Consider the following 17199-nt stretch of genomic DNA (forward strand, 5'->3'; position numbering starts at 1 on the left):
ATGCTATTCATTTGATTCCAGGAAGTGTTCCTCCAAACATTAGGCCGTACAGATATCCCTATGCCCAAAAGAGTGAAATTGAACATATGGTTGCAGAAATACTAGAGGCTGATATAATTCAACCTAGTCAAAGTTCTTTCTCTGCTCCAGTGGTATTGGTGCACAAGAAGGATGGATCATGGCACTTGTGTCCAGATTATAGGGAGCTCAACAAGCTCACTATTAAAGATAAGTTTCCCATTCCTATCATTGATGAATTACTGGATGAATTGCATGGATCAATTTACTTCACCAAGTTGGATCTTCGTTCAGGATATCATCAAATCAGAATGAAGACTAAAGACATTCCGAAAACAACATTTAGAACTCATGGGGGTCATTATGAATTTTTGGTCATGCCTTTTGGCCTTACCAATGCAGCTTCTACATTTCAAGGTTTGATGAATTCCATTTTCAAACCCTTCCTTAGAAAGTTTGTGTTAGTATTTTTTGATGATATACTAATCTACAGCAAGTCGTGGAAGGATCATGTTGAGCATGTTGATAGGGTACTACAACTATTGGAGGAGAAACAATTATATGCAAAAAGATCCAAATGTTTCTTTGGAGTACAAGAGGTGGAATATCTATTTCATATTGTATCTCATGAAGGAGTTAAGGTAGACCCTAGCAAAATTAAAGCCATTAAGGAATGGAAAATCCCCACATCCATAAAGCATCTGCGAGGATTTCACGGGTTAACAGGGTATTATCACAAGTTTGTTAAGAATTATGGGAGAATAGTAGCACCTCTAGCAACATTATTGAAGAAAGATGCATTTTCATGGATTCCAGAAGAAACAAAGGCCTTCAAACATCTTAAAGAGGCAATGTGCCAAGCACTAGTCTTAGCTACACCGGACTTCACAAAAACCTTTATTGTGGAATGTGATGCTTCAGGAAATGGAATTGGTGTTGTTTTAATGCAAGATGAAAGACCCATTGCTTTTGAAAGTCGTCCAATCAAGGGAAAGTTTTTACACAAAGCTATTTATGAGAAAGAAATGTTGGCAATACTACATGCACTTAAGAAATGGCGACCCTACCTAATGGGAAGACACTTCAAGGTAAAAACGGATCATGATAGCCTTAAATATATTTTAGAACAAATATTATCATCTGAATAGCAACAAAAGTGGGTCACAAAGATGTTGGGTTATGACCTTGAAATCATCTACAAAAAAGGGAAGCAAAATGTGGTGGCAGATGCACTCTCAAGAAAGGACGAGGACGTGGAAGCATTGTTGTGCGCCATTTCTATTATCCAACCAGATTAGATAAATGAAGCAAGGGAGGAATGGAAGAATGATGAAGAAGTGTGGGCACTTATTCAAAAGTTACAACAAGATTCCAGTACATCTGATACATTTAGCTGGAAAAATGATTCGTTATGGTACAAATATCGCTTATACCTCTGTAAGAATTCCCAACTCAAACAAAAGATTCTTATGGAATTGCACACTTCTCCCTTAGGAGGGCACTCGGGATTTTTAAAAACTTACCACAGGGTTAAGAAGGAATTTTTTTGGGATGGCCTTAAATTAGATATTCAAAAGTTTGTGGTGGAATGTTTGGTTTTCCAACAAAATAAAGTTGAAACAATTAAGACCCCGGGTCTATTACAACCTTTATCCATTCCAAGCCAACGTTGGGAGGAGATTTCGATGGATTTTATCACAGGTTTACCCAAGTCTGAGGGAAAGAGTGTCTTTATGGCACTTTATAGATATCAGCCACCATCCATCACATTATATTTAAGAGAAAATTCTAAGGTTCAAGCAGTGGAAAATCACATTGAGCATCAACAACAAGTCCTTCAACTCTTAAAGGATAACGTCGTGTTGGCGCAGAATAGAATGAAACAATAGGCAGATCAACATCGTAGTGAAAGAATTTTTGATGTAGGTGATTGGGTATTCCTACGACTACAACCATATAAACAAATGTCCCTCAAACAAGCTAAGAAGGATAATAAATTATCACCAAAGTATTATGGTCCGTACAAGGTGTTGCAAAATATTGGTACGATGGCATACAAATTGGAGCTTCTTGCAGCTTCTCGAGTGCACCTAGTTTTCCATGTTTCATGTTTAAATAAGGTTATAGGTGACAAGCTCCCAGTTCAAAAAATATTTCCAGAACTTGATGAGGAAGGAAAAATTATATCGGAATCGGAAGCAATCACAGAAACAAGAACTTGACAGCTACGAAATAGATCAATTTCAGAGTATCTCATCAAGTGGAAGAACTTATCGGCTGAAGATTCCACATGGGAGGATGATAATTTTATACAGAAGCATCCAGAACTACTCAAGTGTTGAGGACAACACTTTTTTGAAGGAGAGGGGAATGTTAGGTCCCTATAATACTAGTGATTACCCCATTACTATTGTAGTTGTATCCCTTATTAATATTGTTGTGCCCCTATTTCCCCCATATTGTTATTATTGTACCCCATAGAATCCCTCTATTGCTATTTTTGTGGCTTTATGTTATTATTGATAGGTCGGGTAGGTTATATTGTGACTCCTTAGACTCCTATATATATAAAGGAGGTTTTGTCATTTGAATCATCAAGGAATCATTCATTTTTGTAATGTAAAGGAGGTTTCCCCCTCGAAGAGGCTGAATTCTAAGGCGTTGATCAATCTTTTCTATCTTTTTGTGAGCTGGTTTCATAAAATATCAACTCACTAAAGATGGAATAGAATATATTGTAAGAACTCATCAACTCAAAAGTAACTATTTTCTCATAAACTCAGGGTAGATGAAAATAATTGTAAATTCATGCAAGAAATTTTTACTAATGATTGTAAAGGAAAAGAACCCTGATAAAACCAATATATTTGATGGCTGTGATGCTAAACAGAAAGCTGGTTTAGTTAACGTTGTTTCAGAATATGATATCCTATTTCAAGAACCTAAAGGTCTGCCACCAAAATGGAAATAGTACATGATATTCATTTGCAGCAAGATGCTCCATTACCTAACATCGGAATGTACAGGCTATCCACTTAGAGAATGCATAGATCAAGAAGCAGGTACAGGAGTTGCTCGATAAAGGGCTCATAAGGCCAAGCACATCACCATGTGGATCTCCAATCGTACTAGTGAGAAAGAAAGATGGTTCGTGGAGGATGTGCATTGATTACAGAGCATTGAATAAAATAACGATCAATAATCGTTATCCTCTTCCTCGCATTGATGATCTATTAGATTAGTTGAAAGAAGCAGTTTACTTTTCCAAGTTGGACATGTGTAGTGGCTATCATTAGGTCAGAGTTGTAGAACAATATGCATGGAAGACTGCTTTCAAGACAAAGCAAGGGTTGTATCAATGGCTGGTTATGCCTTTTGGCTTAACTAATGCTCCTGCCACTTTCATGAGAGTTATGAGTGATGTACTTCGACCTTTTATTGATGATTTTGTAATTGTATATTTAGATGACATTCTTGTTTTCAGTGAAACATGGGAAGAACATTTGAAGCATGTAAAGCAGACTTTGGATGTTTTAAAAAGAGAAAATCTCTATGTGAATTTGGCAAAACATCTTTAAATTATTTGGGTCATATTGTAAGGGGTGGTGACTTGAAGATAGATCCCTCTAAAGTTGAAGTCATTGTGAACTGGCCTAAACCCAAATCTACTACAGAAGTTAGGAGTTTCCTAGGAGCAACACAATATTGGAGAAAGTTTATTGCTAACTTTTCCTTGATTGTAGCTCCCTTACATACTTTAACAGGATTGAACAAGGTGTTTTAGTGGGGAGGCAAACAGCAGAAGGCCTTTGACACCTTAAAAGAAAAAAATAGTACAACACCAGTACTAGCACTGCCAGATCTTCAACAACCATTTGAGATTGAAACAGATGCCAGTGACTATGCCATGGGAGCAGTGTTGATGCAACATGGTAAACCCATATGCTATCATTCTGAGGAATTTAATTCTACAGTAGTTAGTTATCCCACATATGATAAATAATTGTATGCATTAGTGCAGAGTGTGAAAAAGTGGAAACATTACCTATTGGGAAAAGAAACAATTATACATACAGGTCATCAACCACTTCAATATTTGCACTTACAAACTAAATTGCAGCAATCAAGACATTATAGGTGGATGGGTTTCCTACAACAATTTCATCTTTTCATCAGATATAAGAAAGGCATACACAATAAGGTTGTGGATATGCTATCAAGACCAATCATAAATGAATCTACTATACTTAAGAATAACTCAGTAATGCATGAAAGCTACATTGAGAAATATGCTAAAGATGTAGATTTTAAAGATGTATATGTAACCTTAAGTCATGGAAAACAAGTAGAAGAATTGGATTATTATGTTAAGGACCAACTCTTGTATCTTTTGGCAAAGTTATGCATTCCACAAAATGAAAGAGTTAACATAATCCGAGAAGCACATACTTCTCTTATATTAGGTCATTTTGGTGTAAGTAAAACAGTGGCATAGCTGCAAAGGTTCTGTTATTGGCCAAGAATGCATGAAACAATTTCTAGATATGTTAAAGGGTGTACCATGTGTGCTAAAAGCAAGCTCAGCAAGAAAAAAATAGGCTTGTACACTCCACTTCCAATTCCTTCTCATCCTTGGGAAAGTGTTTCCATGGACTTTGTTGGGGGATTGCCAAAATCTAGAAAAAGTCATGATTATTTATATGTTATTGTGGACAGGTTCAACAAAATTTGTATTTTAATACCTTGCAACAAGCAGGTTATAGTTGAAAAAACAACGAATTTGTTCTTTCAGCATGTATGGGTTCATTTTGGGTTACCCACTTCCATTGTATCTAATCAAGATTCTTGATTTGTTGGGAAGTTTTGGTCAAGTCTGTGGGAATTGATGGACATCAGATTGAAGAAGAGCATAGCATTTCATCCACAAATAGATGGCCAAATAGAGGTGGTCAACAGGACAGTGATCCAGTTGTTAAGGGGCTATTGCAGCAAGCATCCCAAGCTTTGGGATGAACATTTGTGTTATGTGCAACGTGCTTACAACTGTGCCAAGCACTCTTCTACTCAGAGATCTCCTTTTGAGACTTGTTTTGGTTTTACAAAAAAGTCTCCCTTGTATCTTGTCTTTGGTAAATACATAGCAGTTGATGGACACAGTGATGTGGACAAAGCAACCAAGTTCATTGAACAAATCCAAGAAATTCACCAGGCAATGCAGGAACAGTTGAAAAGAAGCCAGGCGAAGTATAAGGAAAGGCATGACAAGCATCGAATTGAGCATAGCTTCCAAGTTGATGATCAAGTCTGGCTGTACATCAGCAAAGACAGAATGTAAGGTGAAGGTAAGAAGCTGAAGCCAATAAGTTATGGGCCTTTCAAGATACTTAAGAAAATTGGTGAAAACAATTTTTGCCTTGATTTGCCAGTTTATATGCACATCTATTCAATTGTTAATGCAAAGAACTTGAGACTATTTGAACCTTCATTGATTGAAGACCCGAAGAGCAAAGTCATTTGCCTTCTATTGATGATCTGTTGCCTAAATATCTCAATGAGTTGCAGGAAGACACAGTTCTAGACAGAAAGGTGAGAACTACGCGTAGAGGGGATGTTGAGTACCTCAGAATCGGAATCAAAGGTTCAAAACCAAGCAGTGCACAATGGATAGAGATTGGACAAGTGAGGAAGTTGTATCCTCACTTGATCGATGCTTAAAAACAAACTTTTGGTGGTCCAAAAGCTTTTCAGTGGGAAGGCGTGATCTAAAATGGATCCTAAAAATCCTTTAAGTCTCCAAAGATCAAAAACTATCACAAAGGAAAAACCTTCACAAAAGGTGGATTACATTATCGGGAGAGAAAAAACACGTGGAAATGGCCAAAAACAAAGTCTATAGGAGGCTGAACAATTTTTCACAAGAGCTATTGGATCTGGCTGATCAACGGTCCAGATCTGATCGACATATCATAATTGGTGATGGCAAGCAAAGTCTATCAAAGGCGGCTTTATGGGAAGTGTGATAGCGATCAGTGTGATTAAATGAGGACCATCGATCAAGCGTGCAGATCAATAGTCCAGAGTCAACCATGCTATCGCATCGCTAATATATATATATATATATATATATATATATATATATATATATATATATATATATATATATAGACAAGGACTTAACCGCGGCCCGAAGGATTAGCAATATGCGATTGCATATTGCAATATCGCATCGCGGCATTATAACAGGTGATGCCAAAGAGGCGAGCGACCATGCGATGCGCCGGTAGTTGATAAGGCCGATCAGAAGCCATACAGGGAGATGCGACATGCGATATGGCCAAACCCGAAAGGGTTATGAATGCGATATTAAAATATTTGAAGTTCGGAATGAAGCCATTTTGTCAGGATTTTATTTGTATTTGGGATTTTTCATAATAAACCCAAACACAAAGGAACCCGTGACCGAAGGACTTGCGATAGTGATACAAAGGTGGACTTGGTGGATTTTAGGGTAGATTTAATAACATTTCAGGTCTGATAAAAGGCATTTTTATGGATTTTACAGTGTTTTACGCGTATTTCTCTGTGTAAATAGAGAACGACTATTTTGAGATTTTTAACGTACCAATGGTCCCTTCCATTACAAGATAGGTGGCCACCATCCTTGAAGACATTTAAAAGTCATTGTTTAATGCTCAAAGGAGATTTGAGCAGATAGAGGCCAAGAGCCAGAGAGCCCAAAGAGGAAAATGAATAGACAAACGTCGATTGGCTTAAAAGCCACTGAATGACAGAGATAGGGGCAGGCAGTGCTGAGACAGAGAGAAAATAGAGACAGAGAGCGAGAGGGGAGTTTGTGTACTCAAAAAGACTTGGGGGATCTAAGTGAAGCCCTGTTGTTTTATTCCTGTTGTGTTGAGACTAAATTTGAGCTCACATTTGTAAAAAACTCTGCTCTTGAAGACATAATAGAGTGGTCACCACTGAAAGCTAAACTAGGAGATGTAGCCCAAGAGTTTTGGGTGAGCTCCTTGATTATTTGTTGTGTTATGTATGTATCTGTTATGTTTTTCTAATTGCTTCATTATCTATATTATTCGCAATATTTTCGATTCATTGCACTAAGTAATGTAGGCAAATCCTGCACATGAGTCTGTAATACCTTAATATTAGTCTAAGATCTCATTTTCAGATCAGTAAGTATTCTTATGTCGAAAAGTTAACTTTGGAATCCGTTCAAGCTGTGCAGAGATTTCGTCATTACATCCTCCTCTGAAAAACTACTATTATATCAGATTGCAACCCTATGACATACATTTTGTCACGTCAATTGCTGGGGGGAAATATTCAAAATGGATAGTTATTTTGTAGGAGTTTGATTTGGAATTCATCGAATATAAATCAAAGAAATCTCTTGTTTTTGCCGAGTTACTTTGTGACCTTCCCTCATCCTCCAATGATTTAACATCAGAAGCATCAATCTTGGATGAGTCTCTATTTCTTATTTCATCAAGTGATCCGTGGTATGGAGATATACTGGTCTATCTCCAAACCCAAGCTTTCCAACCTAATACCTCTCGCTCTGAACAACAACATACTCGATACCAAGCCAAAGATTATCTGATCATTGGTGATACAGTTTATCATCGTGGTGACAATATAATTTTATGTAGGTGCCTAACTCATGAGGAAGCTGAGAAAGCTTTGAATGAATGTCATTTAGGTGCTTGTGGTGGACACTTATCTGGATATGCTATTGTGCATATAATTCTCTGTGTTGGTTACTTTTGGCAAACCATATTCAAAGATTGCATTATTGCTGTCAGAAGCTATCATGCATCCCAGATATATGACCGAAAAACTAGATTACCACCTGCACCATTGCATCCAATAGTTGTTGTTGGACCATTCACCAAATGAGGTATTGACTTTATGACATGTAACCCCACATCGGCTGGGAGGCATGCGTATGTTATAGTCGTTATTGACTATTTTACCAAATGGGCCGAGGCGATGCCAACATTGAACAACAGTGGTGAAATGGCTGCTTTATTTTTCTTCAACCATGTGGTTGCCAAGTTTGGTTTACCACAATCCATAGTTACAGATCATGGATCGCATTTTTTCAATCACATGATGGTTGAGTTGACCGCACTATCACATGATAGTTCTACTCCATACTACCCGCAAGCTAATGGACAAGTTGAGGCCATCAACAAAGTCCTAAAGCACATGTTGCAAAGAATGATTGGAGTTCATAAAAGAAATTGGCATTTAATCCTATACTTAGCTCTGTGGGCATATCGAACCACGGTAAGAAATGTGACCGGACTCACACCCTTTAAGTTGGTGTATGGTTTGGAGGTAGCCTTACCAATTGAATGTGAAATCTCATCTCTCAAACTTTCAATTGACCTGCTACCTGACACTTCTGAAGAAGAAGTGCATTTCTTGGAGTTAATCCATCTGGATGAAACCCGTCATGATGCCGAATTGGCTAATGAAGCGTATAAGAAATGTATTAAGGCACAATATGATAAAAATGTCAAGCCTCGTGCCTTCTCAGAAGGTGACCTGGTTTTTCTTTACGATCGGGAATCTAATAAACTTGGAGCAGGAAAATTTGAACCACTTTTGATGGGTCCTTATATTGTTAAGCATGTTTTGACGAAAGGTACCTACGAGTTAGTGGACTATGATGGGATTCCATTATCGCAGTCCCGAAGCGGGCTGTACCTTAAATGTTACTATGCTTAGTTAAGTGTAGTAAAACTCAATGTATATATGCTTTGATTCCATGTGTGTGTGTGTTTCTTTTAGAGTTCTTATTTGGTTAAGTAATCCACTTTTCATTTGTTGTAGATGTCAAACATTTTGGAACCATTTGTTGGTTATTCCGATGGGGCTAGTCATAGTACATACTCTGCAGCATGGGCCATTTTCACTCCAAGCGGAGAGTTAGTGAGTTTTATAGGGATCTGTATTGGTTGATCGATGAACAATATCGCTAAGTATAGTGCATTGGTTGAACTCCTCTCTGATGCCATTTCACTTGGCATACATCGAATCATCATTAAGCTGAACTCACAACTCATTGTACTACAACTTACTGGCATTTATACCGTCTGAAACCCAGCAATTCTTTGCATGTTCCTTAGGGTTTGTATTTTGGAAAGGTATTTTGAGTTTATTCAATATCAACATATTTCTAGAAATCTAAACACATTAACTTATTCTCTAGTGAATTATGTGTTTAATAGAAATTTGCGACATATGTAAGGTAAATATTTTCAATTCACATCATCAGTTGAATAGGATTGCATCACATAACCATAATAAAACTCTGAAAGTAAAGTAGATAGTTGTTTTAAAAAGTTTTTACAAACAGTTTGTGTCCAAGACAAAAATTGGTCATCTGACCCAAAAACTCAAAATTTATGCAGAAAACCTCTAAGTCAACTAGTGGTTCTCATGATAATCACAGCCTATGCTATCATGCGTAGAAGTCTCATCCAACAACTAGGCACACCAATGGTGTGGCATTGCAATCGCATAGGCAACTCCTCGATCCGAACATCTGGAATTCCTAGGGTTAAACTCTTTATGTGGTCCTGTAGCTCGGTCAGTGTCTCGGATAAATCTAAGTCTCGGAGCACTGCTCTCCCAACAGGTCTCTATGTTGGCCCACCTACCACTCGTTGGTGCCCCACAGGTCGAATAGGTCCAACATTTGCATACATAAAAAATGATTTTATTTAGTCTTGGAATTAATCAAAAAACACAAAAAAAATGTAGAAACTTTAAAATCAAAAAACACTTTGGTCAAGCAATTTACCTATAACACCCCACTGTGCTCCAATTGGTAACGTCATGTCTAGATCTCCATGGAAATCCATCCGTGCATATGGATTATCTGTAGTGGTCATATCCTGTCAATCAAACCACTAAAATAATGGAGGGGTAAATGAGATTAATGACTGACCAGCATGCCTAGCCATAAGATTTACCCATCTCTGCATCCGTGGATCTCTAGGTCCATATACACCCAATGAAACATGTTATGGCTGAATAAGTGGAATTCTCTCCAAGGAGAAAGAAATTAGGATCGAACCATAGCCAAAATTCTTTGTCCTTCTGCTTTTTAGCTTGGTCAGTTGTTCTTTCAAGGATGAAAGTACTGCCTCGCACCAGTTAAACACTTTTGGCTCTAAACACTATGATGCATACTACATGTATGATTTGTTTGCCAAATGTAGTGTCGCACTGCCAGCCAATTTGGCAATGGTAAAGAGGATCATCCTCAATGGTAAATCACTAACATCCCTAATGTTAATCTTTCCGTCCCTACTAGGCTGTGCACCTGGCTGGCAAAACTGTCGTATGTAATCTCTCACTGATTCACCACCTTTGGCAAATCCAGAAAGTGAGATGGGGGCACCTCGCCTCGACAGTCCAGTAAGAAAGTATATGTCATCGATGGTAATTGAGACCACTTTGTCTCTAATGTGAAATGACTGGTCAGTAGGATCCCATGAACGAACAAGGAACTGCAAAAGCTCCATTTGCTGCCTCATACCAGGTAATCGGAAATATTTGAGTAACCCGCAATTCCTTAGGGCCTCAATCGTGCCCTAGTTATTTAGGGAAATCATATCCTATTCTTCATTCTCTCATTCTCTCCATGTAATCGTCATTCTGATATGATGAATACCTAAAAACACAACCATAAGACAAATTAGGATCCATTTCTTGAAAAAAATAGAGGAATTTTTTGGTAAAAATAGCTGAATGAAATTGGGTTTTGCACTTAGCGCAGCCCATCCTTAGGGACAGTGCGCTCCAATACAAGCAACCTTCTAGGTAAGTGCACTGCAGTGCACCCTTCGATGATGAAAGGGTGCGCTGATCCTATATTGGGAAATTGAAACACTAGGGGCCCCAAAAACCCAAATTTTTTGCCTGAAACTGAAAATCAATGATATGAAATGAAAGAGAATAGAGATAGCTTTGTGATGTAGGTATGTTCCCTCTACGGACAGAGACAACCCCTCTAACCCTAGAGTGGGTCTAGTCACAACAAGATAAAGACAATAGCTGATTCCTTAAATAGTTATCGTTGAAGAGGCCTACCTTATATCGGTGTTCGAAGAAGTCTTCATCATGTTGCTTCAGCTATCACTTTCTTCTCCTTAATGAATAATTCACCTGAAACAACAACATATGAAAATGACAAAACAAATAATAGAGCACGACAACAAACTATCTACTTATAGTGTCAAGGAACCATAAGCTATCAACGTACATTTCATACATGATATAGGAAATAACCATTGATTGTATTAATATAAACAACAGTAAAGCTTACAACCACGCCTTGACGTCGTAAGATTCCTTTAAGGGTCCTATCAGTATGTCTCCATAAGCATTCACTCTCAAAGGTCTCCCAAAAAGACTGATGACACTCTCTCACCCAAAAGCACAAGTATGAAACTAAGGCAATCACAACAAGGCTTCCTTCTTACAAAACCATTTCACACTATCAATCCACAACGTGAAAGGCTATTCTCATACCTTACAAGCTATTGCTAGGCTATCAGCAATCCAAAATGTAAGCTATTAATCCAACAAACCAAGAACTAGCTAACTAAAAAATAGCTGATCATAGTCATGGATGATGCTTTTATAAGAGGAGGAGCCTCCATAAATGAGGGGAGAGGAAGCTTATCTTCAAGGGAGGTTACTCAAAAGGCAGAACCACCATCTCAAATGAGGAAAGGCGAACTTCTTTGCCCCAACAACCAGCTCTAGAACCACCCAGAAGTATTCTGTTTAAACTAATTCGCCATATCTGGGTCATCGCAGGTCAAACACTGAGACTCAGAGACGACATCGTGAGGCATTAGTTCATTCTGGGTTATCTTCGTAGGTAGGATACTAATTTCCTACGACAATCTTGAAACATGGGTAAAAAGGGGTCAACTTCAAGATTAATTAGCTTAGGCAATCTTCTTGAGTAATATGGAAGATTTGGACACATATTTTGGTATATGACAAAGAGCATATGTCATTCAGGGACCGACTCTATACAGGATCAGGGGATGCAGGGTCGGTGACAAAATATTGTGTAACAGATGTCCCCTAAAGCATGAAGGCCGAGAGAGTTGGAGGGGTGAAATGCTTTACGAAACCATAATTGAACTAGAAAACCATCGCGAAGAACCTGCAGATGCAAGTACAAATAATATCTCTGATGGTGAAAGAAGTACATGTAGTCGAGGTATGGGCGCAGCCATCCAAAAGACAAATAGAACTGGCCTGTGGTATGGATGTAGCCATCCAATCAAAAAGACCATATGAAAACATAGGTATGGTCGCAGCCATCCAGAAAAACTCAAGTATGGTCGCAGCGATCCAATCAAAAGATTCATGTATAAATAATCCACGCAACCTAGACTTGTGTAATCTGAGCCCAAGGTCTTGAATCCCAACCTGTCCATCGTACAATTTCTAATATGCGAATAAATGTATTGAAGTCAAGCATACTAGAAAATCGCTTAATTATCAACCAATGATGTGAAATGTTAATAAGCGCGAGAGAGACCACCAGTAATGTCAATGGTTCTCAAGGTACTACTAGTACAATCCACAAAGTGTGAAGAATGATCTGGAGTATAACACTTGTGAAATCACCTAATTGAAGACCAATGATGCAAGCCTGTCATCGAGTGCGAAGAACTTGCAATTGAGGCATGCAAGCTCCAAGGTACTAGAAAAGAGTCTCTAGATCAACTTCCTGGATAATGAGTTGATGTCGACAGGAAGTGATCCGTCGTAGGAGGGCCATAATATTTCCCACACAAATGACATGAGACAAAGGAACAAGATGAAGATGGATGAAATAGAGAATCAGAGGAGGATGTAAGGGTGCAAACTATAGAAGGATTAAGCTCTTGAACATATCGGCGACACGACTCCAGAATGTGGCAGCATTTTGGTACCAAGGGATCGAGGGTCATGTAGAAATAGCAGGGATCGAATGGAATGAGGAAAAATGAAGAACCCAAATCTCAGAAGGCCAATGACAAAGTGAGGATACCCCAAACCCAGCAAGAAGCAAAAAAGTGTCAATGTTCAAGAGCAACAAGCTGTCGTAGGTAATCAATAGAATATTTCCAAATTTTCCCCCACTATTGTTGGCGAGTACCCAAATTATTTTCGAAACACAAGCTTGAAGGGGATAGCATATGCTTGCAATATAAGTTTGTCTTTTGGACAAATCCAACCCAGTAAAATTTTAACGAGCCCTAGGGAGGAAAGCTCAGGACTCATCATGGCGACGAGTCCAATGTCGTCAAGGTTTAACGAGTCTGAAATAGGTAAAACTCGAAGTCTTTTTCATATTTAGAGAGTTTTAAAAAGACACAGAAAATAAAACTCCAGATGGGCCCTTTTTGTATGTTTGTGTCTCTCCAGCCCAAAAAGGTAGAAAACAATACTTGAGAGAGCCGTTTGACCATTTGAGTCAGGGAGTAATTTTCGTAAACAGTGTCTCCAGTCCAAAAAAGTAAAAAACTTACTGGATACACGACATTTCGCAACCATTAACGAGCTTGAAACGAAAAGGGCTTGACAATATTTTCACGTTTCAAGAGTCAGAAAAGAACTTAAAGTTGACTCAGAAAGGACTTTTTGGTATTTACCGAGTATATATTTCATGGATTGATCATCGCTAGTGTTTGAAATACCTGTCGCTGCACAAGAAAACTCAAGAATAAGATTTGTCTCACAAAAATACACAAATATAGATCAAAACATTAATTCAAAACCCTAATGAAAACCCTAAGTTTTGAAAAAAAGGTTATGGTAAAAAAACTTCTACCATTTCATACCTTGTGAACTTTGGCGACCGATTCCAGGAGGCTCAGGGATCCATTGGTCGTCACACTACTTCCAGGTAAATTCCATAACCTTTCCTATGTTTTTATACCAAAATAGGATTCAATTTCATGTTTTGAACCATGGTTTAGAGCGATTTTTTGGATTAAAAAACCGCCTCAGTCGTTGCAAGTTTCCCTCTCGGGATTGCGACGACCGAGAAATTTACACTGTGCAAAAATGGGATCGTCGCAAGAGATTGATGTACACCTGCGATGACTCGAAATTTTTTACACTGTAAAAATCGGCTCGTCGTAGTTGTTTTAAAAACAGCTGCAACGAGCACCAGAACCAAATTTTTTTCATTTATAAGTAGTTTCAAAGGATGAAAATGGATGGATGGCATTTGACAAAGGTATGTTTGTGCATGCAGGGACAAGAAATGGCTTTTGTATGGCAAGAACGTACTCATGACAATGAGTATGTGATGGGAATGGCGGATCCTCATTATCTGAACATCCTACGAAACCGTGGGTTGTTAAAATTCTTCCTGACACCACTTCTGAGAGCACAATTAGATCTATTGGAGTACTTGATCCGAGCATGGAATCCAACAGATGGAAAATTCATAATCCACGGGCAAGAAATGGAGTTTGATGCCACAGATTTCTACTTTTTGACTGGGTTGTCAAGGAGGGGAGAGATGCCCCGCATGGTGGGAACTCGTGTTACCGAAGACTCTTTGGACACACTTATTGCAAGAGTGTGCCACCCAAGAGCACAGAAATCATCAACAAGTGGAAAGTTGCAGATTGCTACTGTTAGTGATTTATCACTACGGGTATTGCTATTCAACATCGCCAGAGCAGCTGGCTCCCAAGCCCAGCATGAGGCTGTTAAACACACACATGGCAGAAAGAGTATGAAAGATAAAACATGAGAGTACATTTTTTATTAACAAATGATATACATTTATAGTACATGGTGTGACCATTGGGTTCCATATCCCAAGGTCTCTTGGAATTCCTTAGTCTATTTCGCTTCCACACTAACCCATAGAGGATTAGGTGTCCAACATTCCCCCCTTTAATCTGAAGGGTTATGTATGAGTCCAAGATGAGAGCTGTAATACAAAATGTGCAAAAATACATGGTAGCACTAGGCTGAATGTGCTCTCTAAAATGTTGGTATAAGGGTGGTGGTTTAAGGATGACCACCAACATTGGAATGCTTAGTGCAGTTCCCATAACTCTTCCAATTCTGGCATGAAGCTCAAGTCTTCTATTAGAGGAAGTGTTCCTTATGTTTTGAAGAGGGAAACCTTCAACCATGAAAGGGAGGTCTCACCCCACATAAAAGGGAGAACTTCAACCTGAAAAGGGGAGTCTCAACCTGTGATGGTTTAAGGCTGACCAACAACTCTGGAATGCTTAATGCAATTCCTGGAACTCTTCCAAAACTGGCAAGAAGATGAAGTCTTCTGCTACAGGAAGTGTCCCTAATTCTATTCCTGGAACTCTTCCTAAACTGGCAATAAGCTAAAGTCTTATGCTAGAGGAAGTGTCCCAAAATACCAACTAAAGGCATGCTCAGGGGCATCTTTGTCTCTGGCTACAACTTTGAAACTAGTGTGGCAGGTTGTGGCTCAGGTTCACTTGATGTGACTTTGAAGCTTGTAGATGACCATCATTTCCCTCCCTGTTAGATACAAGGTGAGATGATGGAGAAAACTCAATTACAAGACTGTTCAATACTCTAGAACAAGTTCTGACATGTGACTAGAATATCTTCTTGGCTGTTGATGCCCATTGCCAAGAAGTGATCCATCCAAGATGAATCTTTGTTCTTGTGGGAGGTTTGTCTTTGAAGCATCTGTTTGAAGAATGACTGGTTTTATGATAGTGCTTACATGGATGAAGATCAAAACAGTGATCTTTCAGGTGGCCAACTCGGTCACAGTGTTGGCAGTTCACAATCTGTTGTTGTTGTTATTGTTGTGGAAGAGGGGCAGAACCTGGAACAAATGGAGGTGAACTGTCATGAAGTAATCCAACACTCTGAAACTAGATGGGCTTTGAGTAATCTGGAATATGAAAGGACATGTCCTTGTCATATCCAAGACCAGTTTTGTGCTTGTTTTGGACAAGTTTTTCCCAAGGTCTGATGATGGGCTTGGGAAGTTCAAACTGAACTTCTGCATCTGCATGTACAACTGCTGCTTTATTTGGCACTGGATCTGAATGAACTTCAAGAATATTGACTTGTTGTTTATAGGAGTCTCTTTCATTGTTCTAAACAGAAACAGGTTCAGAATGAGAACTCCATTGTTGTAATTCTAATTGCTGTAGTTGATTTTCAAGCTGCTAAAATTCAATCGTCTCTTATGCATTTTGTAAATAAGTTCGAATATCCGTGAAAGTGTCTTTGTTGATTTTAATCATTCCATCAATAGTGGAATGTATTGGAGTATTCAAAAACTCTAATATGTTATATACCTAGGGGGGGATAATATGGGGTACCAAGGGAGGTACCAAGGTAATAATGTAATAATGGGATGGGCCATAGTAATAAATAAGGTGGTTAACCCATATCATGTAAGGGACCACAAGTAGTTAATAATAATGTAATGGACCCATGGTATTAATTGATGGTATGAGGGAACCATGGTAATGACCCATGGTATTGTATGTATGAGGCCTATATAAAGGCTAGAGACTCCATGTCAAGGAATAGTCAAGGATTATTGTATGAACATGCATATGGCTTGTGGAGTGTTCTCCTTCCTTAAGGAGTGAATGTATGGTGTTGCCCTACCTTAAGGATTTGATCAATAAAGAATCATTTCATATTATTCTTGGGTTTAATTGCATTATCTTATATTTTCTTATCAGATCTATATTATTTCTGGGTCAGATCTATAACAAGTGGTATTAGAGCTACAACAAGTGGTATCAGAGCTACAACAATTGGTCTCGGAGCTAAAAACAAGTGGTATCAGAGCTACAAAAATTGGGTTTAATTGCATTATCTTATATTTTCTTATTAGATCTATATTATTTCTGGGTCAGATCCATAACAAGTGGTATCAGAGCACCCTTTTGGGCACAAAAGTGGAGAATTTTTTTTTTAATTTTTTGCAGGATTTCAGGGGCGGCAAGTTGCAGATCAGATCTGTACGTTTTGGTGCAAGATCTAAAAAGTCTAATTGCAGATCTATATTCTTTGTGAAAAAATAGCTTATTTCAAAAAAAAATCAGTTGAATCGGAGTCCGGATGAAGGAGATATCGCTAATCTAAAAATCAGTGGGG

This window comes from Pinus tabuliformis, chromosome 7 (assembly GCF_031772625.1).
Source record: "Pinus tabuliformis cultivar Carrire ecotype Pingquan chromosome 7, CPIR1, whole genome shotgun sequence".
NCBI classification, from domain to species: domain Eukaryota; kingdom Viridiplantae; phylum Streptophyta; class Pinopsida; order Pinales; family Pinaceae; genus Pinus; species Pinus tabuliformis.